Below are 20847 nucleotides of genomic sequence, written 5' to 3' on the forward strand. Positions count from 1 at the left end.
CTCATATGTTCCTCTTCTGCAATTGCCCATTCTCGTAGATACCTCTCCCACTTCTCCCTAGTTGGTGATCTGCTATCATCCAGTGGATCGATGTACAACATTTTGCCACTGTGAGGCCTAGTACTGTGAAACGTCTGCTCAGTTTTCGCTTCAGGTCCCAAGGCAGCAGGCCCAGCAAGCATTTATTAATCGTTAAAGTGACATCCCACCCCGTAGCTCGTTAAAGCTGTTCTAGTACCTCTCCCCGATATGCGCCCACTGACGGGCATCGCCAGACCATATGTAAAAAATTGTCCTCCGTAGCCTCACATCTGGGACAGCGAGAATCTCGCGTTGGATAGATAGCGTGCAGTCGCTTGGGGGACAGGTAGGTCATATGCATTATATTGGATCTGTTTAAACCTTGAGCTGAACGATACCCTTCGAACACCTGCTTGTGTTTGGACCAATCTCTGGGGGAAAGTGGTTCATTACGGAGGGACCACCTGCAGTGGTTTGACTCTCCTATCTGCACAGCATTCGATAAAGGTGCGTTACAAATCTGTGACCCCTTGCCATAGAAAACATAATGGCAAGGGTGTGGGTGGTGTCAGGAGCCTTTGTCAATGTAGGCCATAATTGGCACGCTGTGTCCGTAATCTTTGCATATTGAAGAAATTATCCTGGACCAAATGCAAATGTTTCGATTGTACCCTGTAGCATTAAAAATCAACCTCTTCCCGCCGCCGGTATAGGTCGGCTACCGTTGGGCAGCCTCCCTCCTTCCACCTCTCTGTGGACATCAACTGTGTGTTTTCTCATATCCCCAATATGGCAAGATGAAGTTCCCCAAAGATTGACACTGATGAGTGAAGAGGATCAAATATGTTATCATTGTAACAAGTGCTACAAGTCTTATACAATGGAAAAAAGCCTGAAATAAATCGCAGAAACCAGTGAATCACAACAAGAATCCGAGTCTTCTGAGCTAGCGACGACAACAAAACCAAATGCCTATCCACTTATAAGATCGATGGCTACCCCTTGTCCACCTCCAACAACTGATCAGAAAGCAGAGGATCTTCAATGTGTTACCTGCAGTTTAGTCAGAATAAGGGTCAAAAGGATTGACGAAAGGGCTAAGTACAGAGTATGTGAGTCTTGAAAGGGCAAACATGTTTTTGTCTGCAGCTAGTTTCTTCCAAGATGAAGTTTTCAGCAGAGTAGCTGATCCAAACAGCGAGGTGAATGTATTTGCAGCAGATTTGTTTGCCCACCCGAACTGCATGTGTGCATACATAAAAAAATATGAATGTACAATGAGCTCCCAGCAGTAACGTTACCACCAACCTTCAGTTAAGTTTGCACTCTTTGAAAAAGCAAATGAAGTTTTAAAGCCACTCTTGGCTGCTGGCTATGGGTTCGCATTCCGTGAGATCAGAGAAATAGTTGTGGACATTGATGAACCTGTATTTTTATTTATTTATTTATTTTTTACACTTGTATGGCGCACAGCTACCCAAAAAGGGTTTCCCGGCGCCGAGACATATCACTGAACGGAGGTATGAGATGAGCTGATCATTCAAGTTATTTCTCGAAAAGCCAGGTCTTGATGCTTTTCCTGAACCTGGCATAGTTGTCTTCCTTGCGAATGTGAGGAGGGAGTGCGTTCCAGAGAGTGGGCCCTAGGAATGAAAAGGACCTCCCTCCCATTCTCGCCAGTTTGTACCTATTTGATCTATAATAATGAAATTAAGATTTTTCTGGTGAGAATGCACAACGCAAGAATTCGTTTTTGTCTAACAAAAAGAATGAGTCACTTATGGTGTTCTCAGCTGATTTGACGCCTGAAGTTCTTTCTGCCAAAATAACATCACAGGATGCAGTAAAAACAGAAGGAACCATTTCAATTGCATAAAGTACCTGATATATGGGTCCTGGTATTTGGAAAGAGTGATGAAGCTAGAGGTGGAAAAACCATACCTCTACAGAAAATGTATCCAAAGACATTTTGTGGTGAAAGACGGAGAGCAAGTTCAGTGCTGCGGGTCATGAAACTGGAACAGACGATCTAGAGATATCAGAAAAGCTCCAAGGGAATTGAACGATGTTTTCAGTATTGTAGCCAACATTTGTATGAGCAATTCAGTAGAATCTGATGATTTTTATCTAATGAAGGGCGTTTTCCACATGGCAAAAGTTGCGTTGTGGTGTGCGGGAAGTTATCTTAGTGGATGTGGTATAGACAGTGCACTTATTAAGGCTGAAATCAGAAGTCAACAAGGGACAGGGTGCACTTCATTCAAACAACATAATGGAAAGCCAGGCAGTGTTCAATACACTCAGTTTATTATCAGAAAACCTGAAAATCAAGTTTGTAGAGTATGTCAAAGAATGTAAAGAAAAATCAGAACTTTGCAAGTCCTAAGGAAATGTTTTACACATGATAGCTCTCCTTAATAACACGCTACATGCTGATCGAGCAGGTGATTAGGAGCTGTATGTGAAGAACATAGAGTCACTGAATACTGTGTTTCGTGAATTCAATGTCAAAAATTACCTGAGATATGGGTACTGGTATTAGGGAAGAGTGATGAAGCTCAAGGTGGAAAAACCTTACCTTTACAGAAAATTAATCCAAAGACATTTCGTGGTGAAAAAAAGAGGGGAACATTTTATTAAACATGTTGACAGCCTTCTTTATTTCATGTAGAAGCATGGAAGCCCCTTTGAAATGACTGAGCCTGTCCGACTACACAACTTCGTAACCAAACAATATGTGGATAGCAATATACAGACACATCTACTAAATTCATGGAACATGGATCAAAACTATAAGCGGAACTGAAGCAGGAGAGATTTGTATTGAAAGAGAAAAAGCTGTTTGACATAATCACTAAAGCTAAATTTCCACGTTTTAATTGCCATAGTAGGAGTCCAACCAGCCGCGACAAAACAATTTACAAAAAATACTTCGAAAGCACATAGAGAGATGGCTATAGCAAAATAAAGGGGTGAATTTATCAATGGGACATTGTCGCCTGATCTTCTTCCAACAAATGCAGTATTTGATGGAGATGCTTCAACCAAACAAGTGAAGCACAAACTTGTACAAGAGCTCAATAAATATCTTTCCCCTGAAGAATTGCAATTAGATAAGGTTTCCTCATTAAAATCTTCTGTTGTTGTGGACTATGTCACAATTGCTAATGGTTAAGATTTCATCCATGCAAAACTTCAGAGAGGTTGTTAAGACTTTTACAGATATCAAGTCAGTGTACACCTTGCATGAACTGCACATTGTCTTTGGCAGTTATGTCAAACTATCTGTTAAAGAATGTGAGAGAATCAGACGAATATCTATAAGTGGAACAATTGACCTTGCCTGCGTCAAAAATCTGACAGCTATACCTGTGCAACTTGATACATTTTGGTCCTCAGCATCGAACAAGATGAACTTGGAGATGTTAACTCGTCAAAACTATAAGTAATATTGATTTTTATTTTTCTAACCTATTTCCTTTATTGTAGCATATGCATTTTTATATATACATGAATACCTGTCTGGCTATTTATCTAGGGATCTAATACTTACCTGTGTTGTAAAGTATCTTGCAGTGTAAAGGCTCCTATTGTTACTTTTAAAAGTTCTTTGGTTGGTCTGTTCATATCTGAGATGCATAGAAGGAAGTGTGCTGCTGCTGTCCATGTTGTACAGTTATTGTATTTATCAAGTTTAGTTCACATCTGATACTTTAAAGTCACAATTTCAATAAATATGTTTTCGGTTCAATGCACGTTTGGTTTTTAGGGCATTTCTAAAACATTTGTGTGAGGGTAAACCTCGGTTATCTGGGCTGTACCAGTTATTGGGTGACTTAATTTCACTTTATTGCTGCAACTGATCTGTATGTGACCGATGGCAAGAGTGCTACTACTTGAGCTGTGCTGTATCTGTTTGTGTGAGTGGAGTGTGCAGTGTTACCGTCTTTTAAATCACCATTTGCATTTTTGCTCATTAGTGTGAAACTTTAAGGAACTGTCATCTAGAAGAAGCAATATTGCATGTCTCTTACTTCGAATTCTTGAACCTAATAGAGATTTTGAAAGCAAATCGGTCAGTCTCCTTTACCAAAGCTACTTGTCTTCGATTTCCAGTGTAGGAAACACATTAGCATATCAGAAGCACCAGTGAACTCCTATCTTAAGAGTATCTAATATCCTTGATGGTAGAAATTGAGAGCTTCGCCTGTGTTTGTTCCGTCTTGGTGTATCATGTTCTCGAGGAATGGCAGCACTAGTAAAACCAAACTGTGGCAAATTCATTAGAGCTGGTATTGGAAAGCTGGTGGAATGTTTACATTTATACAAAAAAAGATTGAAAACATGACCCTGCAAAATGTAGTGGCTGTATGCTTGCAATAAAAATATCTAATTTGAAAACAAAATGTAGCAATCGCATATTTTAATACCACTATATGGGTACTTTCCAGTGGGCATGTGTGCTTAGCACTGGTGAAGAAGAACCCCTTTTAGGTATACCATTAGCCAAGCCCTTTGTTTTTGTGGGCATATCCTTAAAAAATACACACAGAGGCTTTCGGTCAGCCCTCTTAATCCATTGATCTGCTATAGTGTTATTCATCTTTTGATTCTGCCCTTCCCAGCATGAGTGAAACGTCCACCTCACTTGTTAATGTTAAAAGTATTTATAGAGCGCTTGGCTACCCGAAAGCTTCCCAGCGCTAGGCAGATGAATTGATTGAACGATCGTGAGCAGGGAAGGGCTTAGTTACAGTTCGTGAACATTCAAGTTTTCAAGTTTTTTCTAAATGTTGCCTCCGCAACTGTGAATCTAATCTCCCACAGGAGTGATTTCCACAACATGGGCGCGAGGTGGGGAAAAAGCTCGTCCCCCCATCTGACCCTTTTTACTCTGGTGGGTTTTAGAAGGCGCTCAGAGTCGGACCTCAGACATCTGCTGGGAAGATGTAGGCACTGCAGATTCATAATCTTAATGGGCCCTTTGTTGTTTATAGCTCTGTGTGTTAGGCAGAGTGCTTTAAGCCTAATTCTCGCTTCAGTCGGGAGCCAATGTAAGTTCCTACGATGAGCCACTGCTGATTCTTTCATAGGAATTTGACACAGAAGTCTGACCGCTGCGTTCTGGACAACCTGCAACTTATTGATAACATATTTAGGTGAGCCTAGGAAGAGCGAGTTGCCGGAATCCAGCTGTGAGGTAGCCAGGAAATGAAAGACCATTTTTCTTAGCTGTTTAGAGATGAGCCTGACGATCTTACGGACATTCTAAGAAGCCCAAAGCAAGTGCCTGTCACCTTCTTTGCTTTGGTCTCCATGATCCGCTCCCTAAGCATTCAAAAGCCCAGATTCTTAATGGTTGTATTGGGAACCGGGGCATTCCCCAATCGTGGCCAGCTTACTAAGGGCCTGGATATCCCTGTATTCCCTAGGATCATCAATTCAGTCTTATTTCTGTTTAATTTTAAACAGCTCCCGGTCATCCAGTTAACTTTTTGTTCCAGACGGGGCCAGCTGACCTGCCTCCCCGTTGGTCCTGGAGTCCAGTGACACCACCAATTGGGTGGCATAAGCATAAGCGATAATGGAGATGCCAAATTCCTGCACAATGTCCGCCAGTGGCTGCATATAAACATTGAATAATGTTGGGCTTAGTGACGAGCCCTGTGGTACGCCACAGGTCTATTGCTTTCTATCAGTTGGCCTCCATAACCTAGAAGGAGTTCTCCTCCAGGAGGGATCTTAGCCATTCCAGTGCTTTACCCTGGATGCCTTTTGACTTAATCAGTGCAGCCCATAGTCAACTGTATTGAATGCTGCACTCGGGTCTAACAGAAGTATCGCAGCCGATTTTTTCCCCCTCTTCCCCCCCCCATGATCAGGAGTCATTTTTAATTCTTCGGTTACTGCTAGTAGGACGGATTCCATACTGTACTGTGCGCGAAATCCCATCTGTGTAGGATGTAACCGGAGATGGTCTTCCAAGAATTGAGACAAGGTTTTGTTGACATGCTTCTCCAAAATTTTGCTGATAAATGAGCAATGAAATTGGACGAAAGTTCTTTGGTAGGGCTGCATCCAAGTTAGAATTCTTTAGCAGCAGCTTAACTATTGCCTGTTTCTAGGCAGCAGGGACTCTGCCTGTTTGGAGGGAGAGATTTAGCATGCCTACTAGTGAAGACAAAAGGACCTCCATGACCTTTGCCAGAATGTATAGGGGGGCTGGATCTAGGGGGGAGCCTGATCCAATTCCCATGATGATTAATTGGGCCATGGCAATGTCCAAATCTGGAAGTTGGGAAAGGGCAGGAATTACGGCCAACTGCTGACCTAATTCTGGTGTAGCTGGATTATTCAGCTTCCCCTGCTGGAGCTGGGGATGTCCACTACCTTTTTAGGTCGAGCCTAGTGCAGTGCGCATGCGCTGCGAAGCTTCTTGTAAGTACTCTAAACTACTCTGTGTGGGTCTGACTCCCCCCATGCATTGGGTTAGCTTTTGCGTGTCATTTTGTAATCGTAGCCTGCAAATGGCTAAAGGTGGGTACATGTCCCACCTCTTCTGCAAAGGTTCACTCCCACGGCGGTTTGCTTGCGGGAGCGAGCAGCGGCACCCAGGGCAGCAGCTTTAGTGCCTCCTTGTCTCCCCAGCACCACTCTCCCTTGTTTCCCTGTTCCCGCCCTCACCACTCCTATTGAGCTGCTTGTTTATTTATCTGGTGCTCCACAGCCCCGTAAGGACACTGACGCCTTCATTTACTTTAGTGCGCCCTTCAGATGCGTTCATGTTTGTATTGATGGCATCTGTCCTTCTACGTGGCCAGTTGCATCACAGATGGACACATTCCTTTTTAGGTACGGGCAGAACAAGTGATATGCCAAAATCCTGAGTATGTTTGAGCCTCCTGCTAGACTCTAATCTTTCCATTAACAGCCCATTGCATTTTGGGACTCGTAGTTTTATGTGTAATGCTGTGTACTCGGGCAGCGGCCACGATCTTTACGTGACTGGACTGGAGGGGTCAGACGTCAGCTGCCAGTGTGCTGCCCTCAGCTACCAGAAGCCTGTACCAGGGCTGCAGTGAGCAGACTCTCTAAAAACCCGAAGGAACTGCTAGGCTGGAACTGGTATATAATGTTCATTTGCTGTTTAACATGTTAGTAATGCCTATACATAATAAACTCTCCATACTGTTTAATAGATTGGAGCGAGTGAGGAGTGACTGCAGGTGCTAGCGAGGCGAGTGCTCATTTGAAAGAATAGTTTGTGTCCCAGTGATACCTTTACCTGCTCTTAGGCTCTTTACCTGCTCTCTTGGTTTCATCCCTTGCAAGGAGGGCTCAGCCTTGTGCTAAACGCGGATTTATTTCCATTTGACCCCTTTATTTGAACCCGGGCAACCGATACCACCGAAGCCCTTCCTGCTGTTTTTGGTGCCCAGTGACCCTTTTAATGGACTGGTTTCAGATCAGTACAGATGTTGAAGACTTATCCTGATGCACCTACGCCATATTTACCTGGAACATGTGAAGTCATATTTTGCAATGGTACTATTATAGAATTATTAAAAGATATTGCAACAGTGTAAATAAATTTAGGAAACATCTATATATGTACATTACAACTACTATTTGTCACAGCTCAACTAGATTCATACTAATAAAAATGTTAGGGACATACATCGTGCAATAAAATTGGCAAAAAAATAACGGATGTCAGTTATTCCAGGTAATATATAGGAAATAATGCTAAGCTTTTAATGGTGCTAACTCAAATAAAAGCAAATGCAATTTTTATTCACACTTACCTGTTCAAAATGATTAGGCGAAACCTAGCAGCACAACCACTTCTATGCGAGGCATGCAAACTCATCTCAAATATCATTTATTACACCCCTTACTCCCCATTAACTCTTTTCTGTGCCTGTATAAATTCACTTTCATTCAGTAGATAATTTCTACATTTGTCCATCCGTATAATAGGTTTTTTCTGTCCCAGCAGACTGGCACTGTTACAAATGTTATACACACATTAACTATTTTGGAGCTTGTTTGCCCACATTTTTTAGATTCTAATTGCTTTCAAATAAAGCCTTTGCATAGCCATATAGAAAAATAACCCACAACTAACAAAACAATGTATTTGTTTTTAAAAACCTTACACAAGCCACTAGCCGCATCACAGTACGCACGTTATCAATCTCATTACAATTGTTTTTTTGAGGGTGGAAACTTGCATATTAGAAATTAGAATTCACTTAGAAAAAACAAAGGTTACAGGTATGTTGTAGTTAGGGTCAGATTTCACTCATACAAAACAATACAAATTCAGCAGTTCTAGTTACCTGTACTAACTAGAACACCCCTGCAATGCACTGCTTATGATCTCAGTTATTACATCACTCATTACATGGTCACTGACATCACTGATGGCATCACTGTTGACCTCTCAAATGCCTCTCTCCACATCCAAGCTGCTTTGTATCACCCACAAAAGCTATACATGGAACAGGACCACTCTTCATCGGGAATAAAATAATCAAATACATTCAACAAAGGAACCTCTGCTTGAGATTTGCACCTCGCCTCAAAATCACACATACAAAGAAAGAAAACACAGGTGGCACATCCTTCTCTGTTCAAGCAGCCAAACTATGGAACTCTTTACCCCCAAACATAAGATCCACGGACAACCTTATCTTCAGAAGACTACTCAATAGTTGGCTCTTCCCCACATAACTACCATACTCAAACAGATATACAGCATATTCCTCTTTATAAAAGCATTTATTTGGACTATGGACGTGTACCTTACATTTGTGTATTTCTTTGTATAAACGTATAATAATTTTTTGATATTCATTAGTTTCTGATTAACAATTGCATTATTATTTATGGTTATATTATTCTATGTTTAACATGTAGATAGGTGACAGCATAAATAAGTAAATCTTTTATCATAACTATTTATCGACAATTGCTTCATTATTGAATTACAAAACAATATATAAAACCAAATATATTAACTTCAGGTGTAGCATGCACTAGATAAATGCAAACCCGTCCCTCTTCCCTCTTCTACCCCTCCGCTATAGTTTTTCAATTCCAATTAACAAACTTGCAAGTCCACCACTGAAATATATTCAGTATCTTCTTGTACTAATTCACCACTAATCCTTTTTGCGTTCTGGAGTAGCGTGCAACTCACCGAAAAAGCGCTTCAACGCCTTATCAGGGGTAGTAACTGATATATAATTGCAAATGCTATCACAATATATAAAACAGACCTTTTGGTGTCATCAAAAAGTCACCAACAACTATCATGAGATGTATATTTTATAAATTCACCCATTGCATACTGCTCCATATCGGAGTGTTTTGTAAAAACAGTATGGTAACTTCTAGGGTCATGGATCCAAAGACCCAGGAGACTCACTGTTTTAAAAAAAAACTTTTGCTAGGGGCCTACTATGCTTCCTGCAGTTCTTCACATCATTAGGAAAATATGTTTGGGGGTACCTCTCCCTGCCCCTTCTAGTGGCACCACCATGGTCCAAATGTATAGCTAAAAAGTCCTCACAGGGCATTGAGAGGCACTACTTGCATGGAGCAGTGAATAATAAATGTGATATATATATATATATATATATTTTTTTTTTTTTATGGGTCTCTTGGCCCCATCTAAGACACTCAAACTTAACAATAATTTTGGGTCAGGAGGGGGATCCCAAGGCCCCTGCAGCCCTTGCAATTTCACTGTTAAAAGTAGAATGCTCTCCATTTAGCAGTTTGCTTGCCCACAGTCAGTGGTAGGCCTCCTCAGATAGCCCACGACGGTCCAAATGGCTCACTTCTCGTGTTTTACAGTAGCTCATGATCAATCCCTTAAATTAATGTTATATGTATCACACTGCGAGTCAGTAGTCTAGATGCCAAAGTCTAACTTTGGTTATCCACCAGTATGACTTAGCAACAGTAGAAAATAACTTTCCCTGTTGAATCTTAAAGGAATGATGGGCCACTTTAACTGGGCTCGCAGAGAACCTAACAGTGCAGTACTGTCTCTCTTCTCCGAAAGAGAGCAGAAACACAGCTTTGGGAGTGGAAGGGTAAATGCATAAGATGGTGGAGATGGTTGGCAGAAGAAAAGGTATGCTTTTTAACCGCATGCGTGCGGGCGGAATTCCGCTCGTACGCTGAGATTTTGAAAAGCGCATGTTACGTGACGAGCTGGGCTCGTCATCAGCGTGCGAGGAGGCTACGCCATGACGAGCCCAGCTCGTCATCAGCGTAGAAGGGGTTAAGGTGGCACAAGCAGGAAAGCAGCACCTTGTGGCTCAGTCACATCCTAAATGACTTGAACATCTCTCGATGTACATTTAGTGTCACTCAAAACCCCTCTGAGGAATAAATCAATACTGTTCACGGTTACCCATTTATAATTCTATATGTTAACTTGAGGGGGTCAGCATTCACCCTTTTTATGGTTCTCATTTTCAAATAATGCTATATTTCAGAACAGTATCTAGAAATCTGCAGGCAGGACACCATTTTGTGTGCCTATGTGCACATTCTGCTGATTAAATGGGCACTTGAAAAAAATGGGCTGTGCTGTAACAGGTTTGTGGCCTACTTAACTATGTTGTCATCGTTGGCTGTGGGAGACCAGAGTTGCAATCAGAGCTTACCCATTTTAACGAATTATGTCTGAGGTATGTGAAAATAATTATCTATCTTCTACGTGCCAAAAGTGTGAGTGCCTAGACATAAGTTGAGATTGTGTTAAAAAGATGCATAGAATTAAATAGCCTCAATTTCCTGTAAATATTCCCCTGAATTAAATGTTACACATGAGATGTGTATAGTGTTTTACACCATCTTACGCATGTAGGTCCTGGTGGGCCGGGTCACAAGGCATCTAATGCCTCTTCAGAAATAATGTTTACTTAGAGATGTTGTTTAATGCCACTATATACAGATAGTCTGTTGTAAGTGACAGTCTAGATAACCTTTAGCAATTCACAACAATTATTTGCAATGCAATAGGTCTCGCATTTACGCGAGTTTAAGCTATTGGCATTGTAAATGACAATACCTTGTATTTATGTTTTAAAAATGAAAATAAAAGGCATTGTTATTTGCAATGTCAATAGCTGAAACTCCCGTCAATGCAAGACCTATTGCATTGCAAATGCTTGTTTCGAAGTGGGCTTTAATTTGGAACAGATGTACAAGGGGTGAAGGAGAATGTCTATGGTTGTCGCTTTGAAGAATGTGTAGGAGCGGTTAGCAGACAAGTTAGCTTGGTTTAGCCCAATTTATTGACAGCGGCAATCCAGGCTTAAAAGGAACGAACGGGAAAACAAGTTAACACCTGGATGAAGTAGGAAGTTTAAGGTTCATTAGGAAATTAAGTTAGTTGGTGGGGGAGCTTACAGGTCTCACCTGCTGAAGATCAGCCCAGGAGGAGGTAATGAATTTCAGGATTCAAGTTGTGTTTGGGAAAGGGACTTTTAGGGGTTTGGGTGGTTTTAACATAGGTAACATATTTGTATGGGGAGGTTGGAGTTGTGTAAGGCATTAAGCCCAGGGTTAAAATTGTGATGTACACTAGTTTCCATAAAATCGGCCTTTTCCACACAAAGTCGGTGTCAGTGGTTTGTGCTCCTCTTCATAGTTCCCAACATAGGTTTCGAAAGTTGGAAAGCTTGGCACATAGAAACCATCCTGTTTTTATTACGCTAAATATAGAGTGAAAGCGAATGCTGGTTTTTCTAATTTTGGGAACTGTGGCACAGCGTTTTTCCCGACCCAGTTAAGTGGGGGTGGACCCCTGTTCAATGGGGAGGGGGAGAGGTTTGGTTGTGGAATGTAGGGCTGCGTCACTACAGTCGACAGGTATCGTTATTAGCATGAGCTGCTCGACTAATTAGCCAGATGCTACTTTTCAGGCGACTCCATCGGCCGAGCCGAGAAGTGCGGGGATGAGATTTTATACGTCAATATATCATTTCAATTTGCTGTTTTATTAAATTGTCCTTCTGATGCAGAATAGTAATGCAAATTGATGTTAGTTATAAAGATTGTTCATGCTGATAATAAATACATTCTATACATTTTAAACGTTGTAATTGTGATAACGCTGCAATTTTGTATGTGCGCTTTGAAGCTGGATTTCTGGCACTTACACGCTTTATCAATAAATGAAATTAAAATGAAAGAGCCTCAACAGTACATATAAATGTGTTATAAAATTGTTGACGTATAGTACTCTGTGAACGTCACTGAGTGTTTAAAGCATTTTCACAACTTTAAAATGGATGCGATCGAACGCGAGGATGAGGGAAGCCAAGGAGCTGGAAAGGATTGGAGACAAGGTGGAAAGGGAGAGAGAGAGAATGGGGAGACAGGAAGAGAGAGTGAGACAGAGACGGAAAAGGAGGGTGGAGCTTAGAGGAGAGAAAACTACAGCGAGCTAAAGTCTAAAAGACAGGAAGGGAGACGGATGATAAGCGCGAAAAAGTAAACGAGGAGTGAGAAAGCGATGGATAGGAATGCAAGAGAAGAGAGCGCGATGGAGGAGAGAATCGGCTTGAAACATCATTTATTGCTGTTCCTGGCAGTTGTCACCGTTTTTGCACAAATGTTTTAAATGCAACTTTCTTTTCAATGCAAGTATAGTTAATGTTGCCGTTGGACAGCAGGTGCGTAGACTTCCAGGGTGTGACCTCGTCTTGACCCCATGGGGATTGTTACCGCCCTCAATCCCACTGGAACTGGGCATCTCACCCTGACACTGGTTGCGCCCCTGCACGTCAAACCGGCAGGCAGGGCTCCGGGGCATTTAAGGCTAGGATGACTGCGAGACAGAAGGGCGCAGGTCCATGGGAATGCCGAAGAGCGAGTGAGGCGTCGACGTGTCAGAACCCGCTCTCATTACAAGACCTGAAAACCACCATGCGGGTCTGGCACTGCTGACAAAGAGGTATACAAACCAGCATTGGCCGCACGGCCGTGAAAGTGACGCAGCCGCATGGCCGTAAAAGTGTAAGTAATAACACGCGCTGTAAGGGTGCAGCCAGACTGCGCCTGTGCAAGGACGTAACAGAGGAAAGCCAAACACCGCAGAAACATATGCGCGCAACGGCAAAAGTGTGAGTGGTGTGCGATGTGCGCGCACCATGACGAGAGAGGAAAGCCAGATGGCACCTCTGCTCTTCATTGTGCGCGTAACCGCACGTTCTATGCCAGCCAAAAAGCTGTGGTAGCACTTTTAAAAGCTCACACACTAAATGTCTCGCCAGAGTAGCGCAAGCTGTGGCTCAGGCGAGACCTAAAAACGAGGTGGGATTTAGCAGGGGATTGTGATCGATGTTTGTTTGGTGTATTTAAATGCCAAGTAACCTTTGTCACACGTGGTAGTTGCTAAACTGCTTCATCATTTTTCTCCTTTTTCCCCTAGTATGTTTGTATAGTCACTAGTTTGTTACAGTATACCACTCGAAAATTAATCAAATTAGGGAAGAATGATTGCTTCAGTTAAGTATAAATTTGTTAGTAGTAACTTCAAATTCTTTTTTCGTTTTTTTCATTTTCAGTCTGCTGACACACTTTTCTTTCTAGGGAATATAACATTTTCTAGTTAGAAGGTTTCAATTCTGTTAATGACGCAGAGGCAAGGATTATGCTTGACCCTCTTTCATTTTATTACTCAGCAGCCCTAAACATTATACTCAAAGACTACAAATCCCATGAGTCTGTGCACCTTCAATGTAACAATAGTAGATAATGTCCCATTAAAAGGCATCAAGGAACATCACTTCCTCTTTCTTCGTGCAAAATATCCTGATCCAGGAGTTTCTTTTAGAAGTCTTGCTTTTGCTATGATCCTATGAAAAAAACATGCATTGAAAAATAAGCTTTACTAATATAACATAGCCCACAGCATGGCATATATATAATACTAATGCACAATCGTTTATCAAGCCTAGCGAACATCAAAAGGCAAACCTTGACATCAATTATTTAACAATACTTATCCATATCCATATGGATCAAATTATACTCCTCGTAAAGTCAGTAATCTTCATCTGACAAAGGGCGGGTCATAGTTCAACTCTGTTTAAACGTGATAATCCACACCTCTGCGCCCTTGATAGAATTGAAACTTTCCTTCGATGTATCCAAGAAACTTTATGTTCAGGACTGGAGGCTCCGATTTTGCTGGTTTTAAAGCTGGTTGACAATCCCTGCAACCATGCCTGTAATGGGATTAAAGTAGAAGGTCCTAATATGGAGTCTGATGACCAATCAGCCGCTCAGAGAATATCTTCCAGACAGCCCCCAGGGAGAAGGCCTTCAAAGCTGTTGCTCACATGGTGGATTGAGCCCCACAAGGTTGTCGAATCTACTGCAGCTTTCGGTAAGATCGGTCTCACCCAGCGGGAGATAGGGTTTGCTGAAACCGTTTTGAATGGTTTCTTGAGAAATATAAAAAGTTGGGCCATCCCTTGAGTTTGGTATTCTTTGGTCATGTCTCATACGCTCTCAAGCGCCGTGTAGTGAACCACTCTGGTATTGGACTTAGTACGTCTAGAAATGGTGAAAGATACCCAATCCAGAGTAAACATACGTGCTGTAATATCTAGTGCGCGAATATCTGATACCCTCCTATAACAGATGAGGTAAACAACATTGCCAACTTACCTGTTTAGTCCTTACGCGACAGGTATTGGTTATCGACTGAAGCATTCGTAGTGCTACACTAACATCACTTAGGGAAAAGTACTTCAGAACCAGAGGAAGGGACAGACTAATGCCCCATAAAAGACAGCAGACCAGGGGCTGTTCCACCACTGAAATGTCATGGAGAGATACGTGTCCCGCTGTACTTGCAGAACGACATGCTTTGATGGTGCGATATACCAACCTGACAATTCAGACAAGAAGTTAACGATATGTAATACATCTGTCCCCATGGAATCAAGGTCCCTACGCAGACACCAGCAAAAGCATCAATGCCAAGCAGAGCCATATTTCTTGACCGTAGTGCGTAGTGTCGGCCCATGCTTGTCTGATGAAAGCGGAAGTCTCTGTCAAAAGTCCTGGGACTTCCCAACGTCCCCTGTAATCCTCCAAGCCATTAGTCTGTGACCCCTATCCTGCACCAGTTGGTGCAAGTTGCCATGGGGATCCATCAGCAGATGAGTAGTCTGGGGAAGAAGGATTGGAAAATCCATGGAAAGTTCCAGAAGAACTGGATACCATACTTGTGACTTCCAGAGAGGCGTCACTAAGATTACCTCCGCCTTCTGGTGACAGACCAGTGCCCTGAGATGGGCAATCATGGAGAAAGGAGGAAACGCTTACCCCCAAATCTGACTCCGGTCTTGCTGGAATGCATCCAGGGCTTGTGCCATCGGATCCGAAAGCCAGCTGAAGGAATGCAGAAGTTGATTATTCAGTCTTGACACAAATAGGATGACTTGACATGGGCCCCATCATTCTATAATCTCCCGAAACAACGTAAGTTCCAGTTTCCATGCACTATACTCTTTCAGGTGTCCGGACTGCCAGTCTGCGGCTTGATTGAGTTTTCCTGGTAGGTAATCCACTGACACTGACCATTTGTTCTCCATGCAGTGATTCCAAAAGTCCCTGGCCAAATCTGCCAGGATCTTGAATCTAGGGCTCCCTGACGGTTGATATATCTTACCGCCGACACAGTGTCCATCTTTAATAGAATGGAGCAGGACATTTTGTCGACCACTAGGCTGAGCACTGTGAAGGTCCTGGTGAGGAGTTCCAGACAATTGATGTGAAGAGCCTCCTCCTGTTCTGACCACTGTCCTCCTGTGGTAGTATCCCCACCGCATGTGCCCCATACTTGCCGAATGGCATCTGTTTCTATTACTAGATCTGGCGCTGACCCGAAAATGGCCCTGCCATTCCAGGTGTGCATATGGTGAAGCCATCTTTGTAGGTCCGTACGGGCCTCTGGAGTGAGGGCAATTTCTGATTCAAATTTTGAAGGGTCTAGTAGTGGAAGGGGCCTAGAAATATTGCTTGGATGGAGGATGACCGAAGCCCTATAATTCTGGCTAAATGTCGAAGTGAGAAGGTCTCATTCCCCAGCACCTTTCACAATTCTTCACGAATGAGATACATCTTCTTTTGGGGTTGTTGGAGGTATTGTGTCACCGTATTGATCTCGAAGCCCAGAAAGGGCATCTGTTAGACCGGGACAAACTCTGATTTTTGAATGTTCAGAATCAATCCCAGGTCCCTAAGGAGGAACCGAGTCATCTGGAGTTGAGCTGCCAGTGTGGCCCTGTCCTGGTGCATCAGCAGGATGTCGTCCAGATAGACTATCAGTCAAACTCCCCGTAACCATTCCATTACCGGCCAAATGCCTTGGTGGAACACCATGGTGCGGAGGACAGACCGAACGGAAGGCACGTGAATTCAAAGGTCCATCCGCCCCACCTGAATTGTGGAAGACGTTTGTGGCGTGGGAAAATGGGGACTGCCAGGTATGCATCCTTCTAGTTGAGTTACACTAGCCAATCGTTAGGAAAGAGAATGTCTGAGGAGGTGGATCCCCTCAATTTTGAAGTGGCGATACACCACCCACTGGTTGAAATCTTTTAGATTTATCACCGGTTGGAAGCCCTTGTCTTTCTTTTCTAAGATGTTGCTCCGGAAACCCCTAGGGTGCAGGAAGGAATGGGTGATAGCCCCTTTCTCTAAGATTTCAGACACCTCTGTCGACTACCTGCTTGCCTTCTTGAAAGAAGTACACAGGCTGGGGGCGAATGCTTTGATGAGGGAAACCGTAGAACTCTATGTGGAACATTTCACCATCTGCAGTACCCATGTGTCCCTTGTGCTGGTTTTCAAAATGTTTCTTAAACATTACAGCTTGCCCTCCATCCCATGTAGGAAAGAAGGGAAATTGCTTACCGGTGGTACCTCCGCTGGGGTTACTTGCTCCACGGAAGGCTCCTTACCTCCCCAGCCTCTGCCTCGGGAGGGTTAGAACCCTTCATACTTTTTCTGATCCGGCCACTGGATGGATCAACACATTTGGAGCTTGTGGGGGTTGCAAGGATACACCTGACCGGAGGAGCTCCCCTACCTCTTCCACCCCCTCCGAAAACCTGCTGGTTAAACACCTTGCAGATGGACTGCTGCTCTTTGTACAGTGATGAGAAAGTGTTCACAAAACGTGACAGCTCCTTAATAAAGGGTTTCTCAAAGATACCCCTATTTGCCAGCAGGCCCAGCCTCTGCCGCGGCCAGTTCCCCCAGTCTGGGTTCTATTGTATTCAATAAGGAGCGCCGCAGTTCAGTTGGCTAGGCACAATCAGCATTTCACAGGAAACATAGGGCCAGTTGGGCCCAGCCAGAAAGAATAGTGGGGTCGATCATATTGCCGGAATCTTTGGTGGTGTTAGCCATATCCAAAGTTTTTGTAAGTGGGCCCAGGGCGTTCAAAACCTTATCCTGACCGCCAGGGTCCGTCAGGGCCCCTCATCGGTCCTTGATAAACTTTGTGATAAATTTTGCCATTTTTGGGTCGATGTCAGGGGTGCAGGCCACCTTACTGGCCAAGGTGGGTCTTGGGCATTCTGCTCGCAGACCTCTCAGCACCTCCTGGTCCATGAGTTTCTATATGCGGCTGGCCACATAGCGTGCTACCTTAGTGGTCGAGAACCAATCCCCAGACCTGGGGTGGTATATTTCTACTGGGTTCAGCATACCCAGTACTCCATGGGAGTCTTGGCCAACCTTATCCTCCAACCTAGGTCTTTTGGCACCACCTTCCGGTTGCCAGTGTCTGCTCGGGCTTGGTTCGTTGCCATCTTTTCCCAGATGGGAACAGGAATAGTCTTGGGGGGTATCCCCAGTTTGGGAATCGTTGCAGTGATTCTGCACATACACAGAACTATGCGCAGGATTATGGGACTTTGGTGTATAGGGGCTGTGCCTGCCTACCGTCTCAGTACCCACGAGCCCAGGACCGACTAGCTAGAGTGTCTCACTCGCTCTCCTACACAAACACGGAGAAGCAAATGATTAGACAACCCATAACACAACGCTCCCGGATCTCTCAGGAATCGCAGTAACAAGACTCACCTTTTTGCTTACAAACTCACACCTGTTCACAATAAGATCTGACCGAGACACGAATATAGTTTAAAATGGTTATTTTAACTAACGTGATCTAACTTGCAGTATATGAGCCACAACAAGCAGAAAAATGCATAACAGTAATACAGTTAGCATCCCAGCCAGTTCATTCATTATGAAGAAGATGGCATTTTATAAAGACAAAGGACTATAGAGCCTAACCTCCCTCCCCTTGGCAGGAATGAGTATTCTTATGTTATGTTATGTTATGTTACAACCGCACTTTTTGAGCGCACGGCTACCCCAAAAGGGTGTCCCGGCGCTTTAGCAAAAGAGGCCTGAACAGAACCCAGAAAACCCAAAAGCGGATACACTAGACGCACTGGTTATACAGAAAAGAGGACGGTCTTCAACTCCTTCCTAAAGGCCAGAAGGTTATTAGCCACTACGTAGAGAAAGAGGGAGCTCATTCCAGAATCGGGCTGCCATAAACTGAAAAGACCGACCTCCCATCCGCACTCGTTTGATCACTGGCACCTCCACTTTAGCCAAATCAGCAGATCTCAATTTCCTCCGTGGAACATAGAAAGCAATACGCTTCTTGAGGTAATCGGGGCCAGTAGAGTGGAGGGCTTTAAACGCCAGCGTAAGAATTTTGAACCTGATTCTGCTAAGCATTGGAAGCCAATGCAACCTGACCCGCAACAAGGAGGCGCTGACCCTCCTCGGTAGGCCAAAAATTGCTCTGGCTGCTGAATTTTGGACAATTTGCAGTCTGGACACCAGATGTTTAGGCAGTCCTGCAAAAAGTGCGTTAGCATAATCCAAACGCGATCCCACAAGCGCTTGAACAATGTTCTTACGGTATTGTAGGGAGAGCAGTGGGAGAAATTTGCTCAGCATCTTGAGGATGCCGAAGCATTTCCCCGCTAGTCCCGTAATGTGTGGACAAAAGGAAAGATCGTCGTCAAACACAACTCCCTGATTTTTTACTTGGGAGGAAGGTTTCTCAGGTGGAAACATGCCCGGGGGCCACCACGACATCCAACCAGGGTCAGGGGCACAGCCAAAAAAGAGCAGCTCGGACTTGTCCGAGTTGCATTTCAGGCTCTGGTGCTGAAACCACGAAAAGACTGCACTCAGACAGTCTTTAATTCTACCGCCGTCAAAAACCTCTCCCTTCCTGCACGTGAACAGGAGCTGGGTGTCGTCCACGTATGAAATGACCCGGGCTCCAAATGCCTCCGCGACCTTCGCCAAAGGGGCCATATAGATATTAAAAATGGTGGGGCTCAGGATAGACCCTTGAGGCACCCCCACCTCAAGCGAAGGCATTTCCGCGGAGAACGGTGGAGCCCAGATCACCTGTCGTCGGTCGGCTAAGAAGGATTGAAACCAGTCCAACACCGTCCCCCGCAGTCCTATCTCCCTGAGACTTAAAAGGAGACCCGCGTGAGGGACGGTGTCGAAAGCCGCCGACAGGTCCAGCAGGACCAACATAGCCTTTCCCCCATGGTCAAGCGTCTCCCTGATGGCGTCGGTCACCTCCACAAGAGCTGTCTCCGTGCTATAATTAGCACGGAAACCAGATTGGGAGTCATGCAGCACTTCGTTGTTCTCGATAAAGGTGGTAAGAGTGTGCTGAACATGCTTCTCCGCCACCTTCGCCAGAGCAGGGAGGAGAGAGATTGGTCTATAGTTGGCCAGCTGCAGGGGGTCAAGCAAAGGTTTTTTGATCAGCGGGAGAATAAGAGCATGCTTCCACTCTCTAGGAACCACCCCGGAGCTCAGAGACATATTAAGCAGGGGGTTCAGCAGGCTGTTTACAGCTGAAGCCACATTGCCCAGGCATTTAGCCGGGCAAGCATCCAAAGGGGATCCAGATTTCAGCCGGGAAAGCAGCTCAAGTGAGGTTTCACAAGACAGCAGGGGAAAAGCCGATAGAGTGGGCCCGGACTCTGCTTCTACAGATGGCACGAACTTCAGATCGCTCCCCAAGGCCGCAACATCCTTCAGAGGCCCCACCCCGGGAAATGAATCCTGAATCTTTAAGATCTTAGCAACAAAGAAGTCAGCAAGCTGCCTGATCCACTCCTCCGTATGGGAGTGTACACGGGCGCCAGCAGCAGGATCCACGAATTCCTTCACAATTCTGAATAATTCCCGGCTCGTATTGTCAGCTTGATCTATTCTGTGCTCAAAGTGGGTCTTTTTAGCTTCAGCAATCTGTTTATGGTATAGTTTTATCGCATCCCTGTACTTGATTTTCTCCTCAGAATCATACTTGCGCCGCCAGAGTCTTTCCGCCTTTTTCCAGTCTTGGCGCATTTTCCGTAAAGTGGAGGTAAACCAGGGAGCAGAGTCCTGGCAGGGAGCTATCCTTGCTGGCTTCCGAGGGGCAAGCTCCTCAAATCTTGCCTGAAGCCAGTCTTGAACTAACGACAGGTCAGCTTCCAGGTTCCCTGTCATAGTACAAGGATGTTGACAGAGAGCGTCAGCGAGCATATCAGCTGTCACTAGGTGAAAGGCTCTTGATTGACGAGACCCATAGAATATCTCTGGGTTTTGTCAGTAGATCCCATACCTTAATTGTTGGGATTGCTACATCAAAACTGGGTGTTACTCTTTTCCCGGGAAAGGTCCCTTTCCAAGTGTGTGTTACCTAAATATGTGTCCCTGTAATATCATAGTACGAGC

General features: G+C 44.2%; 1 protein-coding gene across 2 annotated transcripts in view; it reads left to right on the forward strand.

Moving 5' to 3' along the window:
* PAWR (pro-apoptotic WT1 regulator) overlaps positions 1-20847 on the forward strand; it is a 441530-nt gene that overhangs the window by 138360 nt on the left and 282323 nt on the right. The gene's annotated exons all lie outside the window — the stretch shown is intronic.

Source organism: Lissotriton helveticus, chromosome 1_1 (genome assembly GCF_964261635.1).
Source record: "Lissotriton helveticus chromosome 1_1, aLisHel1.1, whole genome shotgun sequence".
Lineage (NCBI taxonomy): Eukaryota > Metazoa > Chordata > Amphibia > Caudata > Salamandridae > Lissotriton > Lissotriton helveticus.